This window comes from Paralichthys olivaceus, chromosome 20 (assembly GCF_024713975.1).
Source record: "Paralichthys olivaceus isolate ysfri-2021 chromosome 20, ASM2471397v2, whole genome shotgun sequence".
Taxonomy (NCBI): Eukaryota; Metazoa; Chordata; class Actinopteri; order Pleuronectiformes; family Paralichthyidae; genus Paralichthys; species Paralichthys olivaceus.
Genome location: NC_091112.1, coordinates 8,865,162 through 8,882,737, shown reverse-complemented (window position 1 = coordinate 8,882,737; position 17,576 = coordinate 8,865,162). Strand labels below are relative to the sequence as shown.

The window sequence follows — 17,576 nt, the reverse complement described above, 5'->3', positions numbered from 1 at the left end:
TCTTTACCCCCAGAAATATTAGTTTTGTCACCAGCTCTCCATTTCATCACAACAGCTCTCAGTTTACCAGAGGCATTTGGTTCAAGTGAAACTCCGTCCTCGCCAGAAAACCAGCCAGGCTCATGAGAGAGAGCTAAATGCCTCCAAATAACTGTTTTTGTTTGGAGAAAAAAAGGAGGACACACGCCTCAAACCACTGTCTCTTGCGGGTAAACAAAGTGTGGTTGCCATGCCGATGGGGCGTCAGTGTATAAATAGCATGGGTGTTTGTTCTGAATACTCCTAAGAGAGAGTGACACGAAGAGGGAATAGCAGGGGGACAGTGATAGTCACTGCACGGAATCACAAGCACAGTCTGAAATGAGAATCTTTTGAAGGAACAACTAATGCAAAATAGACAATGTGTGTTTGGAAAGATGGACTCTGCTCACATTGTAGATATAGGGTCAAATAATATCAAGTCAAAGTCAACAAGTTGTCTGTGTGAATTTACACACCCATATGTCATAGGAGACAATTGTCCCGATTGTTTTCGTAGTTATCTTTCTTACCGAAGTGTCTGCTGAAAGACTAGTTTCGCATTCTTAGTTTTAAAGATGTTTTAGCAATGAATTTGAAATGTGTGTTAATGTTTCCTCCTTCTCTCTCTGTTTTTCCTGTAGGGAATGGTGACAGCACCTGCAGACAGACAGACGTGGACAGACGGCGCAGGCATCGCAGACGCTTCCCTCCCATTGGTGGAGAGATCCAGACTACACACCAGGAACTGTGGCTCCAGTCGGGTGATAGCTCTCAACTAAGCAGCAGGCTCAACCTACTCCGCCCAAGTGGCTCTGCCTCCTCTGTTCAGGTAGGATGGAACTTCTGTTTGTAGCGTGAAAGTAAAACTCATCAACCACAAAGTCAAATGAATGGTGACAACTGGCATCTTAAATTTCTAACCTCGTTGACAACAATGTGAGTTTACGCTCTACTGTATGATTCTGTCTGTTGTAAACTATCTTGTGTCAGGTCACATTTATTGTTGAAACCCTTTGGAGCCTAAGTTCCTAGTCAGAAACCCTTGAGTTGTTGAACATTTAATACAGTTATAATGTGAAATAGTCACAAGAGCAGATGTACTCAGTTGTTTTTTGGGTTTATGTGCATGTGGCCCAGAGGATATTCTTGTCCGAGCCTTTCTGCGCGTATCCTTCTCCGTCCTTCTTTCTTCTCCCTTCATGTGATTTGACTTTTCATCGCATTCTTTATGTTTCTCGTTCTTCGATTAACCCTCCCACTGTGATGTCTCTCAACTCAGTTTTTGCAGATTCATCTTCTGCCAACCTCCCTCCCTTTCATTCTTTCGCCCTTCTCCCCATTCTCTAACTGAGCTGGATCCCCCCCCCCCTTTTCCCTCCGTTTTGTATCCTCACCCTCCACTGTATCTATTGAAGCCCCTCCGTCACTCCTTTATCTCCGTCTCACCAGCTGTGTGTTGAGGCTCCATTCTGTCCTACGAGGGGGAGAAGAGTGAAAAGAGGGACTTACTGAGGACAGTGAGGGAGCCAGTCTTCATCTCCTCTCCTCTCTCCTCCTCTCCTCTCTCCTTTTCTCTTTAATCAGTTTTCAAAAAGTTACCAAACCTAAAGTATCTTCAGAGTCTCATCCCTGCGTACCTGCTGTTTGCTAAACTGTATTTTGTATATTACTATACAGTTGTACTGGACTCACCAGCAGCATCATTAGATTTTTCTGTGTGTACCTCAGTGTGCTCTGGGACTTGCCTCATAACTATACAAATATGTTTTGAAGTACAGCCTAATTAGTTTATTAAATTAACTAATTCAGGGAGGAGGGGTGTAAATGAGGAGAGCATCAGAGAGAAAGTATAAAGCAAAGGTAAGATAGATGTAGATGAAACAAATGCAAGACAAGTATATAATTACATCAAAATGCTGCTACAAAGGAGCCTCATTTGATAAATTTAATTCAAACTCTCGGCTCTATGTTCCCTCGCTAGTCTCCTCCTTCCTTCACACAGCAGACTTGGGCTGGATAGAAATTAAACATTTCATTCTTGCCGTCGTTCTGCTTCCTCTCCCTCTCTCTCTTTTGTAAATCCGCCGTTGACAGTTGGCTTTCTCTGAGCAGAACGCCTCAGAAATGAGCAGATGGAGGGCTGACAGTCTCGAGGCTCAAACAATGACGCCGGTGGCACGTCGTGGTGATCAACACATGTCAGAAAATGGCTGTTAATGGGAGCACTATATAGAGATTGTCAGTCAGCTATACAGGGGCTGGATCCATTTTTGTCTCGCTGCCTGTTAGCGATGTAGAGTCAGAATTCAAGGTTTGTGTTAAGATTTTTGCCCTAGAGGCTTTTGTTATTCATCTTTGCAAGTAATGAATAACACACTTCTGAATTTTAGTTTATAAAATAATGATTATGTGACTTCTATTTTTGTTGACTCTGTTAAAAAATAGTTTCTTTTATATGACTCCATGTTGAATCCACTGTAGCTGTTGGGATAATCAGGTATAGAAAACAACACATGGTTTTTTTCTTTGAACCATTTCATTTTCTGCTTTTGCTATTATTTGGCGATTAGCACTATTTTCTTCTTAGATATGGGTGTCTTGCAGTATCTATGTACTTCTGGAAACTACATCACTATTTAGACTTTATATCTTGATTTTAAGAATATAAAATATAAAAATGATACCTTATACCTTTAGACATCTTGGACAAATTAACATGTGTACCCAGCCTCAACAGACAAAAAATGACTCAGAAAATAGTAACTATTCCTGTATCTCTGAGTCTGTAAATTCTTGATAATTTCCTTATAATTTCTTCTAACTCTGTTTCTTGGTTCTAATCATAGGAATAATACTAAACGTTGTTACAGTTTGCTTTATTTTATTGCTAACCATGCACAAATTTGACACTTGTTGAATTAACGTCAATATTATGGCACTTGAATGTTTTCGAATGATATTAGATAATAAATATGTATGAACCTAGGTTTAAGTGGAGCTATAATTTGATAATCCCCTGGGCTTCCTAAAACATTTTGCTTGCTTGGATGTCTTTATTGTAGACCAAGGTTGCAAATGGCAGGAGTCTCATATGATTATCAGTTAAATGTAAGTCAAACAAAAATAACTTTACATAAATTATGTTTAGAAAGAGACGTAAAATGAAGGGGTCATTCCTTTACTGTCCTCTCTCTCAATATGTTAGTATGGTTTTCCCCCTCTCTGCCTCCTTGTGAAAGCTGTGCTCCACTTTATTTGATCTGGGCTTGGATTGAATTGGGTTTGAGGAGCAAGGGAAATACAAACTCACACGTATACACACACCTGAGACTGCCAATGGCAACAGCAGCTGCCCCAGACCAGGGAGAGAGAGAGGGAGAGATGGAAGGAAGGAGGGAGGGGAGAGGAAAGCTGGAAAGTGAGACACATGAGGATGTTGAGGAGGTGGTGAGAGAAAAAAGATGAGAGGAGGATACATAGAGATGAGGAGAGGAAAATGTGGTAACTTGCATTATTGTAATATTCTCTTTTAATTTTGTGCTGGCCAGAGATGAGGAGAAGGAACTAATTAAATGTATTACTGATTCATCCATTTCTCCTTGTCTCTCCTCTGTTCTCTTCTTTCTGCTGTTTTCTCCTCTGTTCTCTATCCGTGCCCCCTCTCAAGTCTCACTCAGCCCTGCTTTTGTCTCACATGCACGCACACACACACACACACACACACACACACACACACACACCAGTGCTGTCTCTGAACACCAAACAATTACATAATTACCCTGCCCAGTGTCGCTGAGTTCACCCAGTCCGCTGGTTGTTTCTGAATCACAGGGAGAGAGAGAGGTAGAGGGGGCAGAGCGATGAATGAAAAGAGAGATATTTTCAATGTTTTGCATGTACACAATTATCTTAACAAAAGAGAGGGAATAAAACACATTGAAGTAAAATTGTATTTGAATGTTTTCACCAAGGCCACTCTGGTCTGAAAAATGTATAATCATGTCTCCTGTGTAAAGATATTAGTCAGGACATTTCACAAATTTGTGTGAATTGTCAGAAAGTAGGAAATATTGTCTTAACACAGGTGGGGGAACTTTGTAGTCGAGATTGTATTTGAGCTCAGGAGTTTTCTTTTCTTTATTTATCCTTAATTTAACGAGGAATCTGCAATTGAGAATAGCTCTTCTACCATAGAGCTCTGGTCAGGATGGGCAGAGATGAAATGAAATTTATTTAGTATTTATCTTCTATGGATTTAATGTAAAGTATATTTTACCATGAATGGAGGAAATTGAGGAATCACTGTGTGTCTGTCTGTATTTAGATTTTTCTCAACAACCCCTCATCTGATTGACTTTTAATTTGACTGTGAAGGTTTACGGTTTTATGGATGAGGGGTTGTCGAAAAAAAGGAAGGGCTTCCTCCTTCCATTCATAACTGCAAACCACACTTGTCGTTGCCATGGCAAAGGTAATAAATGAATTGAGACACCATTTGATGAGATCACTAATTACATCATCAAAGGTCACGCTCCAGCTTGCCAGGAACTGCACTAATCCAACAAACAGACTTGTTAACCTTTGAGATGTCTCATGATCTAGTTTCCATATTAACTGACCTCATATGTGGTGCGGACCTAAAACTGCAGCATTAACCTTGCGGTCAGAGCAGAACGACACATCTTCTGTTTTTCCTGCCAAACGCCATTTGTCAAAGCGGGTTTTAGCATTGATAAAGACAGACATTTTTAGCACAGTTGACATGTAAAAAAGGAATTTTCACCCACATAAGTGGAATAACACTTTTGCACCAGCAGCAGTGCCTTATCTTCCATACAGCTGCCGTCTGTTTACAAAGGAGAGATGTTGAAGTCAAACTCAATAATCATACAGAAGGTCCAATGGCTTCCCCCATAGGAGCTAATCAGCGTGTATATCTCTGCTCAGCTACGCCACTGTGTTCCATTACTCCGTCCCGATAAACATCACTGTGTGTATTCTTGTACTCTATTTAAGTGTGTGATTCAGTGTTTAGCTGTCTGCATGTTTGTTTTGTTAATACAGCATATACCTTCATCTATACGTGTGTGTGTGTGTGTGTGTGTGTGTGTGTGTGTGTGTGTGTGTGTACTATAGTACGTGGGTGACTATGCGACAGAAAGACAGTTTGTGTTTGTGCTCCATAACATACTGAATGCATATGCACGTGAAATGTCATATGGAGCTGTGGGGTATTGACTGGAATTCAGCCATCAGCACGGAAAAAAACATGATGATGTGGGGCTGTTACTAATGAGCCATACATGTGTGTCTGTCAGCGTGAGCGCATGCAAGGGGATGGGGGTGCAATGTCCTGTGTCTGCATTTTTGTCTTGTGTGTCTTTGTGTGCATACACTCTTTAATATGTACTTGAGAATCAAATAAAGTGTGTGTTTTAGGAACTTAAGACTCTTTGTGTGGGCTCCATTATTCACACAGACTGCTTGTCTACTGTCTGCATGATTAATCCACTGTCCTTCCTAACTCCGACCCACTTTTGTTGCTCTTTTCTTTGTTTGCTCTTGATTACCTCCTGCTTTATAGCATTAAGCAATGAGTAATGATGACTGACATCATCTCTGGCTAGGCTACACTGACTAATTGGCCAGAGCGATCTGATTGCATTAGATGTTATTCCTTCAGGGTATTCCCTGTCCTCTCGCCCCCGCTTTGAAAGAGACCCCACACTCTTTGCAGCTTGTGCAACATATTGCTTTTTTTGGGCATTTGTTTTTAATATATTGTATTCATAAGAGGAAGACACACTTAAGCAGGTTGGGAAATTACCATGATTTATGGTTTGTGCCTTTTAACCTGAAAAGTGAATAATGCTGAAAGATATCGTTGCTGTTGAGCCTCATCTGATCATGTTAATTTTTATAATCTAAAATGCAGGATATCTCAGGCTTCAAGGACAATAATATCCTGCTGAAAAGTCTTTTGTTGTTTGGATGCTGTGGGTGATCCTGCGAGAAAGCAATAAAAGCTGAAAAATAAAGTTGCCCTTAAGATTTACACAGAGTCACAAGAAGCCTTTTCCCCCCTCCCATCCCCTCGCCTGTCTTCTCTCTTTCAAAGAATCCCCTATAAGAGCCACCTTTTCAAGTTAGGTAAAATGATTATAGTAATGGATGCTCCACAATCCAACCTCTCTCTACCTCTCCTTCAAAGTAACCACTCTGTACATTATGTTCTGTACATTAGCGTGCCCCCCGGGATGCCCTGGCTCGCTGTGGCTTGCTGTGGCTTGATGCAATCACGCCTTCAGTGTAAGTGTACTATGAGAAAGAGAAGAGAGATGGAAAAGTAGGGGAGATACAGAAGAGGACTTGTGGGTGGCAATTGGCAGGAGTGATCACATCAGAGGATGATAAGTCAGACGGGATCCAGACATCATGCAAATTAGATAATTTACAGGTTTTCCTGTCAATGCAGTTTCTTAGAAAAAATGTCATCGGTACAATCATGAAACCACTTGTTGCCTTTATGTATTTTAGCCTTCAGGGCACATTTTAGTGAAAATGACACCAAGTATCATATTTAAACATCTTTGCAACTGTTCAGCCACAGTTGTATAACAATAATAAGCAATAGAAATAGCTCAACAAAAGATTAGGGAACAACTTCAGCCCAGCTTTAAATCAAACTTTCATTTATTACCCTGCATGCCGGCATAGCATTGACAGATTTCATCAAACATGGTAGGAATTACTTTGGGGGGCATCTCCAGATGATGAACTTTTAGATCTGATCGGTCATGGGGGTCAGGGGGACGACGATGAGCGGGGCTGGTGTCAAGCTGAGTTCTGCCATGCTGAGAACTGTATGCTTCATGGTGTGTAAACACCCACAGCTAAAGCGATATCTCTTGAATTTATACTAAATTCCACCACCTGCTGATGATGGAAAAAACTTCATGGATGTTTTAACGGGCCACTAACCTTTGTTGCCTATGCCAGTGTGATTGTGACAGGTCAAGAAAGAGTGCTGCACACAGCTCTATAATGACACAACAGTGCAAAGCAATAAATAAGAGATCTTTTATGTTGTGTAAAATGTTTGTATTATTAGGAAACTGTGGAAGGACAATTGTAGTATTTTGTAAGTATTGAATATACATTGTACGTGCAGGATCTCTATTGTTCCTCGGATTGCTTTTCATTTGTACATATAATGATGAAACAAAAAAGCAAATGGACCTCGCTTCAGAAATTAGTTCCTATTCGCAGATATTTTAATGCAACATGTGCCTGGATGTTCTGAAACAGTCAGGAGTTCATGATGAACAATTTTCTCCAGGGGAACTTGAGCTCAGTTCAGCAACTTCAGCTTTTAGTGAGATGAATGGGGATGGCATTTGTGGCACCTGGAAAGTCCTTATGCTGAGACCTATAGAGAGTTTATTGCTTTAACAACTAGGCTGTATGATAAAGTGTCATCTCTCTCACCACCCACATACTTTCTTCTCTTCTTATCTGACTGTCTTCCTATGTGTTACTCCAACTCTGTGCCGTGTTGCCTCTGTTATCTTGTTCTTTTCTCACCTCTTCATCAATGTTTCCTTCATTTTTCTCCCTTTCATCTATCTGTGCTCTTATATCTCTAAGTTTCCCTATGCTCTTCACTACATGGCTCACTGTTGTTGACTTTGCCACTCCCTCCCCTTGTCTCCCTTCCATATCCTCTCTCCCCCTTGTCTCCTTTTCTCTTTAATAGTAAACAGCACCTTGACATTAGCAGCCACTGCTTCCAGTCGTATGTATGTCAGTGTCCCTCTTCCGAAGTGTTTGGCATTGCTGGGCAGACTCAGAGGAGTGTTTCTCAGTGCAAGTGCATCGGTTGGTGAGTTTACACAATGCCCATAATCAGACATCAGTACAATACCTTCGTAGTTAGCTCCAATCACTGCCTCCCACTGTCTGCGATAATAACATTACGTATCATTTAGCTGATGCTTTTGTCCAAAGCGACTTACAATAAGTACATTCAACCATGAGGGTACAAACCCAGAACAGCAAGAACCATGTAAGTACAATTAGCTTAAAAAAAACAACTACAAGTGCAAGTTTGCAGTTTCTTAAGTCTTGATTATCTTTAAAATAACAGTGAAGTTAGCTTCCGCCGAGGGCAGAGAGACAAATACACTTCATTTTAAGACTATTTTTGCCAGTAATGATGTAGATAGGAATAGTTTAGTTTTGACATGAGCTTTTACATGTTTTGCAGTGGGATCCTTACTGTTTGTCAAAAAAGAGGGCACCTGTCTAGTACCTTATAGTACTGTATATACCAAGCCCTCCTGCCATCACCTAATTGTTGGTGCTGTCAGTACGGCAGTGCTGATGGATGGCCACTTACCAGTTTCCCCATATACTCTCCACTTATGCTCCTCTATCCTTTTATGTGTGGAGAGGTGTGGGCTAATAGCCTATTGAGCTAAACTAGTTTCCCTTCACTTGGGGGGAGCAGAAAGAACTTGGGGCTAATGTAGCGCCCTGTGGTTCCCTGAATGGTATAACAATGACAGACAGGCCTCAGTTGAGCGATTTTAATGGAATAATGCAGAGTGATAGCCAGGAGTTGTTATCCAATGGTGCTACTTGAGAGATTTTTAAAGCTCACAGTATATGTTTGTACACACCTAAACTACAGTATAACAGCAAGAAGGTTCTGGGTTTGGATCTAACATCCGACCTGGGCATTTCTGTGTGGGCTCCCTGTGTTTGGACAAGTACTCTGGCTTCCTCCCAAGGTCCAAAAACATGCAGACCTAATGGGGACTCCAAATTGCTTGTGATGTGAATGTGAGTGTCAATGGTTGTCACCATATGTTTCCCCTTTATATTCTGGTAACCCTTCCAGGGTATATCTCAACTCTTGCCTAATGTCAGCATAGGATTTGCTCCCGTTCCCCTGTGACTTTCAATAGATGATGGATTAATTGGTTAACCAACAGTCCAGAACCTATTACATATGCCATAAGGCAAAGAATGAAACTGAAACAATTAAATATTTGCAATTTGTGCTTGAAAAGTGAGTCATGCAGCAACTACATGTGTTTTTAATAATGAGTCTACACTTGTGGTTTGTTGCCAGAATAAATTGATTTGGCCTCTGAAGAAAGAATCACACTCAAGAAAAAATAATCTTCTCAGTCCTTTACATATTTTTATTAGTTCTCTGTTAAATAAAATCTCTTTGTTGGACTGAAATCCCCAGACCTTTTAATTAATGCATTTGTACAACACAGTCCCACTGAGCAATAATTCAGTGCTGTGGTGCTACGCTCAACTTTGACTTCATACAGTATTGTGATAGCCTTAGATGGGGAATGTGCTTTAAACATCACAGAGCAGCAAAATGCCACGAGCCTGCCACTGTACATAACTGTAGGCTGTGTTGAATAGTGCGTGGGAGGTTTTATAAACGGAACTGCCATAATGTCATTCATAAATGTGTGGATCAGAGGAGTTAACGGCTGGAAAAGGGACAGTGAATCAAAAGCAAGTGTACTTGCTCTTTCACTGTACTAAAAATAATATGAAAGTAGGTCCTTAGTGCAAAGTAAATCAGACTTTACTTAAGTTGATTTCTAAAAATAACTGAATAATAAGTTTGCCTCTGTACAGGGGTTTTCTTTTGAGAAGATTTGAAACCATGCAACCACTATCTATACCGCTTATCCTTTGAGGGTTTGCGGGGATCACCTGGAGCCAAGCTGGCATTGAGTGAGAGGTGGGGTACAACCTGGACCAGTTACCATTGTATCTAAGGGCTGACATAGAGAACGACAACCATTCATGCTCACATTCACACCAACGGACAATTTAGAGTCTCCAAATAACCTGACCCCAATCTGCAGTGCTAATCGCTGCGCCAGCAATTTCAATGTCACCCTGAAAATTATTTAACCATCAGTATAAATGACGATGAGACTTGCAGACTTCAGAACCATTAATTTCACTATTAAGTTATTTAGAGCGCCTGCTGTAGGAGGGAGGAACACACGTCTAGATTGTGCTGAGATACCATGCAGGGTTTTCTCACCATGACTGAAGAATAACCACCGGAGGTGTGTGTGTGTGTGTGTGTGTGTGTGTGTGTGTGTGTGTGTGTGTGTGTGTGTGTGTGTGTGTGTGTGTGTGTGTGTGTGTGTGTGTGTGTGTGTGTGTGTGTGTGTGTGTGCGCGCGCATATGTGCACGCATGCAACGTGTGTTTGTGTTCAAAGTGTGTATATTTATGTGTCTGTGTATATATACCCATTTGCGGAGGTGTGTGTGAACGTGTTTGACAGCAAGGATTACATAACAGAGATGCCTGCTGCTGTAGGTCACATTGAATGACACACACACACACACACACACACACACACACACACACACACACACACACACACACACTCCTGTTTGATCTAAACCATGATTAGCTGAGGTTTTTTTTGATGAAATCTTAACCCACACAATAGTAACTTTTCTTCTGTTTGTTATCTTCAGCACATTGACATTTTGAGTAATGGCTTTCTGACAACATCATCTTGTTTCCCTCCTCTTGTAGTGTCTTAGACGAATTACCGAGTGACACGGTACAATTCCTGGAAAGTGTCTAGCATGGGGCAGTGCATGCAAATCACCTCATCACATGAGAATACAAGAATAAATATGCACATACATGCACAAAGGGACAGGCTCAGGCCACCTGCACACACGCACACACACACACACACACACACACACACACACGCACACGCACAGAAGCATCCTTCTTTTTCTGCATGTTTCTATGTTCAGGACTGTGGACCTCTGTTGCTCCACATATGCACAAACTCCCAGGAGCAATGGAGTAATGGAGACGACTATTTAGGGTATTTTTAGACTCGGTTGGTAGAAGGGTTGTAGCTGTGTCTCTTTTTTATGTGTCACACTTGAGCCGTGTTCAGATATGTACTGGAGTTTGCCTTTCATACATTAAGAACATAGCAAGTGATCATACGCGTTCACAGCAACAGGAAAACGTCCGGAACGTTCAGACGTGGGGTGGCGTCTGGGCCGTGGCATGCAGGAGGCAGGACATAATACATCAATTCTGCTGTGGAAATCCAGAATTGGCCCTTATCACCAAAATCGGTCAAAATTTGTTGTCTTTAAACATTGACATCTTTGTCAGGGTCGAGTGTGCAGCACCTTTTTTTCATCAGAGAATGTTTTTTTTGTTTTGTGTCTGTCACATGTTAGAAACTTGATCACCTGGCTTGCAGTGAATCCTTTGAATTAATATCCTGCTGTATTTTCACATGGAGAGATAATTGTAGTATGAATGTCTACAGGTTGCTAAAGTGGCCGTTTGGGCCATGGCAGGCAGAAAAGGGATTTCTTATACAAAGATGTAATGCGGTATGTTTCTCAGCCCTTTCCCCTCTCTCCTCTCACTGCACCATTCCTACTAATGAATCTACATTACTTCTTTAATAGAAATCCATATCTGCTTGTCTGTAGTGTTAACCTCATGCAACCCCTCCGTGCACCCACACATTCATCCTAACACGTGTTGTTTCTTGCACAAATTCACACACAAATACACTGGAAGAGTTTGTGAGTGAGCCCGACCCAGTGGACGATGTGTCATATGTAGAGGACACATGGGTCCAGTTTGGGCACTGATTATATTCTAAATGAAGCAGGAGTTTGTGAATTATTGAAATGCCTGTCCTCTTTTCTCTGCCTTGTCTCCATCTCTCTTTTCTTCGCTCCCGCTTTAGATCGTTTTTTGCTCTCTCTCTCTCTCCATTCCTCTTTCTCACACACAATTTTATCTTTCCTCTCCCCTTCCCCCCTTCTTCTTTCTCTCTTTTATTATGCTTTATTAAATAAGTGGGAGGAGGCTTGGGAGGAGATTGATCCTCAGTACTACAGTGTGTGCGTGTGCATTTGTGTGATTTGAGTGATGTTGGTTAATCCAGGGTTGTCCTTGGGGACAGATTTGGCCCATATTACAGCCTGCTATTACAGTGTCTAAAAATCTCCTGTGTATTGAGACAGTCATTATTTACTGCTGTGCATCTTCCCAGCTCCCTCACTAGGATTCTTTTTCACAAAACTCCACCCTGAACTGCAAAAGTACAAACCAGGAGTTTTTAAAAATATGTTTGTATCTAATTATACTGTACAACACTGGCTGCTATACTGCATTAGATGCAAAAGAACGTCTTCAACATAACTCCTATCGAATGTGTCTTTATCTTTCAAATGAGACTAATACCTATTGAGTTACATTACACATGCTGCAGCTTAACAAATAAAGAATAATTTGCTCAATAACAATCTTAGATTGCCTTAAAAGGAATACCAGTTTTTACATGAAAGGACAAAGAAATAAAAGCTTGTCAACTTGAACATTTAAAGTTTATCTTTGACCCTGAAATCAGCCAATGACATATAATCTCAACCGAGGGTTCACTTATAGAGCTGTTCTGGTCCATTCAGTCATATCTTCTAATTTCACTTTTTCTGAGCACTCGACGTGTTGCCTTAAAAGTTGAGATGTAAATATCACTCTGGACTTCAGAAACTGCAGTTGTCAGTCCCTAAAGATGTTAGCAGAAGAATTACTATCAATCATTTGAAATAAATAACTTTTAAAACTGATGCGAGCCCATCAACATGAGTCTCAATAGCTTTCAGTCTCCTTGGTATTAGAGGGCTGCAGGACAGAGGGGCCACCGAGAACATCACTGAGGCAGCAGAAAAGGTGTTGAGTTAAAGTACAGAGATTAAGAGTGAGAGTGACTCATCAGAGGTCAGATTAGATTTTACAACACCATAAACCACCCACTGGTTACGACTGACTAGGAGTCACAGAAATGTAGGAGGTGGTGGGAAAATACTTCAACTTACAGTATCTATGTTTTTCATCACCCAGAACTTATTACTTACAGTGGTTGTGTCTACTTCTTTCTCTTCACTCTATCCCACTTGAACTTTGTGGTTGGAGGATAGTGGCAGGACGACGATTGGCTGGCCCAGCAGTTGTAGCTTTGTTTGCATAGATTTGGTGTCACAAATCAATACATGGTGCCAGTTCAAATAAAGCATAATATGACCACAACTTCACCTTGCCCCCTCCCCCCCCCTTTTTTTTTTACTGTTGCCTGGCATGCAACCCCTGCTCTCCATCTACTGATAGTAAAGCACTCGCTGCTTGCACACTCTCAAAGTCCAGTCTCTCTTGCAAACTGGCCTCTGAGATCTAATTGAGTATAGATGTATAAAGTAACATGAAATTGCAACACTCAAGTTATGTAGTCCCTCAAATTTGTTTCAGTGTAGAGTTATTAAGTAAATGACTGAATACATTCAATTTTGGATTTTAGTTGTTCTAGTCTTATATATAGTCTATAATATGTATATAGTCTATATATGGTCTCGTATATGTGTGACTGAAGTTCATCCACCTTTTTTTTTTCTACAACTACAGCACTGCTTATAACTACCGCAGCTCTACAGGGAAAAGCTTGGTATGTTGAACATGTCACATAGCAGCAATTGTGGCTTTTTGCTGATGTATTCACTTTAAAGAAAAAGAAGCAAAAAAGATGACAGCCGGGATAGATCCAAAGGATAGTTTATACTCAGATGATGTATGGAGGGCATCGTTTTCTTTTCTTCAAGTCACGATAAATGCTTCATGGGCTCTGGTACAAATCGTGTTCGGAAAGGGACTTGTTGAAAAACAGAAACTAATTCTGACAACTCTTTTTATCAAATAAGATCAAGAAAAAGCAAGAATATAATCATCAGATTGACTGAAATAGAAACAATACAGCTTCACTGCCATGTTGAACACTTTAAAAATTCCTGAAATGACTCCTGAGCTTCTCTGCCCCTGCTTCCTCTGTCCTCTCCGCTCTTTAATATTGATATGAGCTGTCATTGGTCCCTTATTTATGAGGCCCCTCCCTGGTATTTTTCCATTGGCCCAAGCTCTGCAGTTAAAATTCTTCTGTAGTCAAATCCAGAGCAGTCTGATTTTTTTTTTTGTGTTTGAACATCTAAAACTGACCGTGCCTTTCAACAGACATGAAAACTATGAATGGCATGTTTTCAGTCTTCTGTTTGGTTATGTGCACATACTGTAAAGAAGTTTTACAGGCCGTTTGCTCTCTTTTTATTGCTTTCTTCTCTCTCTCTTACACTACCTCCCTTTTCAAAATGCAGCCAAAGAGTCATTCCCATAACCTTTTCAGACCTGTGTGTGTATTTGTGTGTGTGTGTTTCTGCACAAAGTCTTCAATAGTAGATCTAAGGCATGTACTGTAAGCCTTGCACACACCCTTTTTTGAAAGCACACACATATACACTCACATTTGTACAGCTTAAGCTTCATTACAACCCCCCCAGGGATTTTGCGTATGACATATTTCCTGTCTGGGGTCAATGAGAAAGAGGAAGTGAGAATGAAATATTATGTAACAGCAGCAGTGGTCTTCCTGTGTGCTCTATAGGGCCTGGGTGTCACCCGGAGTTTAGTTTTCCATGGTCATTTATGGACTATTTGTAGAGCTGGCATTAGCCAAGTGAATTCAGTTATCCTTGGGCTTGTTTCACAAAAGCTGTTTGCAAATTCTTTTTACACACAGGTTGTAATGTCATCCTTCGTGATTGATTGTCATTGGCAAATTGCAGATCAATCAGTCCTGCAGCTCTTGCATGCTCATGCACGGGTCACAAATATGCAGTTTGTTATAGTTGGTGAACTGTGTCAACGCACTTTTAGTCATGAACTCGGCCCTTCTGCTGTGGTGAGAGACCTGCTCTATCCATGTAAGAGTGTGATAGTTACTGCTTTTCTGTGAGTGTAATTCAGAAGCAGTTGTTTCTCCATGTGTCTTTTTTTGTTTTTCATGCGTCTGTGCATGTGTAAACGCATGAAAAACACCCTCATGTGCTTTAGCAGGTGAGGGCATGAAAAATGCAGCAAGGTATTTCATTTCCTCTTTTTAGAGGACACATAACTTCACAGTTATTTTTATTTCCACATATTTCACACTTTCTCCCACTTTTCAACACCTCGAGTGGTTCCTGCCTGACAAGTTATAAAATGTACCAGCTAAATGTAGGAGTTTAAAATTCATTTTGCATTTTGATATTTGGTATGGTTGAAGTACTTAGACTGATACGAGTAATACAGGGAAGAAACATGTAATAACCATACTATGTAGAAACTACAAGACAACCCCAAACAGTGTCAAAGCCATGCATTTGCATTCAGGAAATAATTATTAGTAAAGACTCATATGATGTTTGTAGGTAAGGAAGCTGGGATTCACTGTTACAGCAGGCGGGCTGCAAGCTCCTGTGCCTTCCTATCGAAGTGTGAAGCCGTCTGCTAAAAACACAGGCAATGTTAACACCTCATCAACAGTGTGGATCTTACACATTCACCTTGAAAAAAAACAACACACCAAAGTATGCACACATTCTCTCAAAATAGGCAGTAATATCCATTTGCTCTTCATGCAAACAACATTAATTAAAAGTTAGCATGACACACAAAGTAGGTGAGTGGAACTATTCCAGATATAACGTATTCTTTTGGATTATTATTTCTTATTTAACATGATCGTTACCTCATTGTGATTATAAAAATTCAGTACACAAATAACCGTGATTCACAGCCTGACGTCTTCATTTCATTTTGTTAGACTTGATTAGTTACAGATCAGTAGCAACAGGGAGGCAAATAATTAAGCCCGGTAATTAAAAAGCATCTCACATTTGCTATACAGTGTTGTTGGCGATGCTTGCCATCACAGTTTGTTGGATTCTGACATATGCAGCAGAAAAAAAGTAACAGCAGTTACCCCAAAATAGACTGGAAAGCCATGTTTTTCCTCTCCATAGCAGCAGGTCGCTGTTGAGCACTGGGTCGGAGCTGATGCAGTGGATTCTTTCAGCACATGTGTTAGTATGTGCGTGTGTGTGAGAGAGTGTGTGGTCCTCTGAGAGTGTTTTTGTTTATCTGTGGATGAAGACGTTTCCGTGGCTGATCTCTGTGGAAACCCAGAACCAGTTTTGAAACAGCGAGAGTTTAGCTCCTGCTAAGCCAGATAATGAAGTCTTCACCATCTGTTGTCAGCTGTCAAACACCCAGAGGACAATACCACATAGAGATAATGGAGAATTACCGTGGATACATTTATTGATGCATGTACCCAGGCAGAAATACATGTGTAGTCCAGATACACACAACAAATACACACAGTGTATGTGTAGCATTGCACTCAATTTCCTCCCTGTAATTCATCATGTACATGAACCCAGGAACCTAACTACTGTAGATGACGCTGTATCTAATTGTAGCGGCAGGGTAGGCACAAACACACACACACACACACACACACACACACACACACACACACACACACACACACACACACAAAATAAAGTGCATGCACACACACAAACAGACACTACACACAAAGTGTGTGTAGTGTCAGGCACGGCAGGGGTGGCATCTCTCCAGATGGTGGGAGCCGCCCACACACTGCCAGTTGTTATACAATATGTATTGTGTAACAGCAGAGAGCAAAAGCCCCCCTCCCTGCAGCAACCACACACACACACACACACACAAACACACAAACACACAAACAAAACATAGTCATTCAGGTAAAAAGATGCATGCAGTGAAAACATGATGTAGACTTTATGTTTCGCTCCATTTATTGCACATATTCATAAGAATGTGGTCAGTTACTCAGCTAATCACGGACACTAAAAACGTTGACATGTTCAGTTCATTGGCAGGTCTCAGTCAGTCAGACAGCTGGATCGGTCAGCAGGACAGCTGCTTGGTTACCAGGCAGCCAGCCAGTCAGACAGATATTCAGTTTGTCTGTTAGCCAGCCATACAGCTGTGCAGTTAGCCACACAGCTGTTCAGCTAACCAGGCTTTCAGCCATTCAGACAGCTGTGCAGTCAGCCAGCCAGTCAGACACATAGTCATTCTCTTTGCCAGTATGAGGTGTAACATGCTAGTTTTTAGTGTGTCAGAGTTAAACGACTGAAAGCGAAGTTGCACAAATTAAAGTTGGTGCTAAATGCATTTTGATCGCAATAAATTTCAAAGGTATACTAAGGTTTGCATTGCATGGGGAATAGTCACTGCACATTTCTTTCTTTCACCCTGTCTGTTTTTCTTTCTGTCTTTCTTTCTCTTTTCACAGCCTTAATAAAGGAAGACCCTTCTCACCTTTCAGATCTTTGCCATGGCATGTTTACTCATTGTTTATGCTTTACCTAGATACTGGGTCTATATCTAGTCAGTAGTAGGTGAGGAATGTAACCTTTTCAGCCAATTTCCTCATTCAGACATTGAGCAGATGTTGAGCAGACATTCCTCTCCTCTGTGGAATGCAGTCGATTTGTCTCTGCACTGTGTCACAGACCTGATGCAGGTTGTAGTTTTTCTACCAATGATAAACACAATGGCTTCTTTGCAATGTTGCCCCCTCCTTCC

General features: G+C 41.0%; 1 protein-coding gene across 4 annotated transcripts in view; it reads left to right on the top strand.

The window, feature by feature from the left end:
• Positions 1-17,576, top strand: part of atxn1a (ataxin 1a) — a 78,720-nt gene that overhangs the window by 20,445 nt on the left and 40,699 nt on the right. For 3 of the 4 annotated variants that reach the window (XM_020090739.2, XM_020090740.2, XM_069516962.1), the window contains one exon: positions 663-850. The gene's annotated coding sequence lies outside the window, so the exon portion shown is untranslated. Of the gene's footprint in view, positions 1-662; positions 851-7,777; positions 7,904-17,576 lie in introns of all 4 variants that reach the window. The other variant, XM_069516961.1, reaches the window with a different exon arrangement.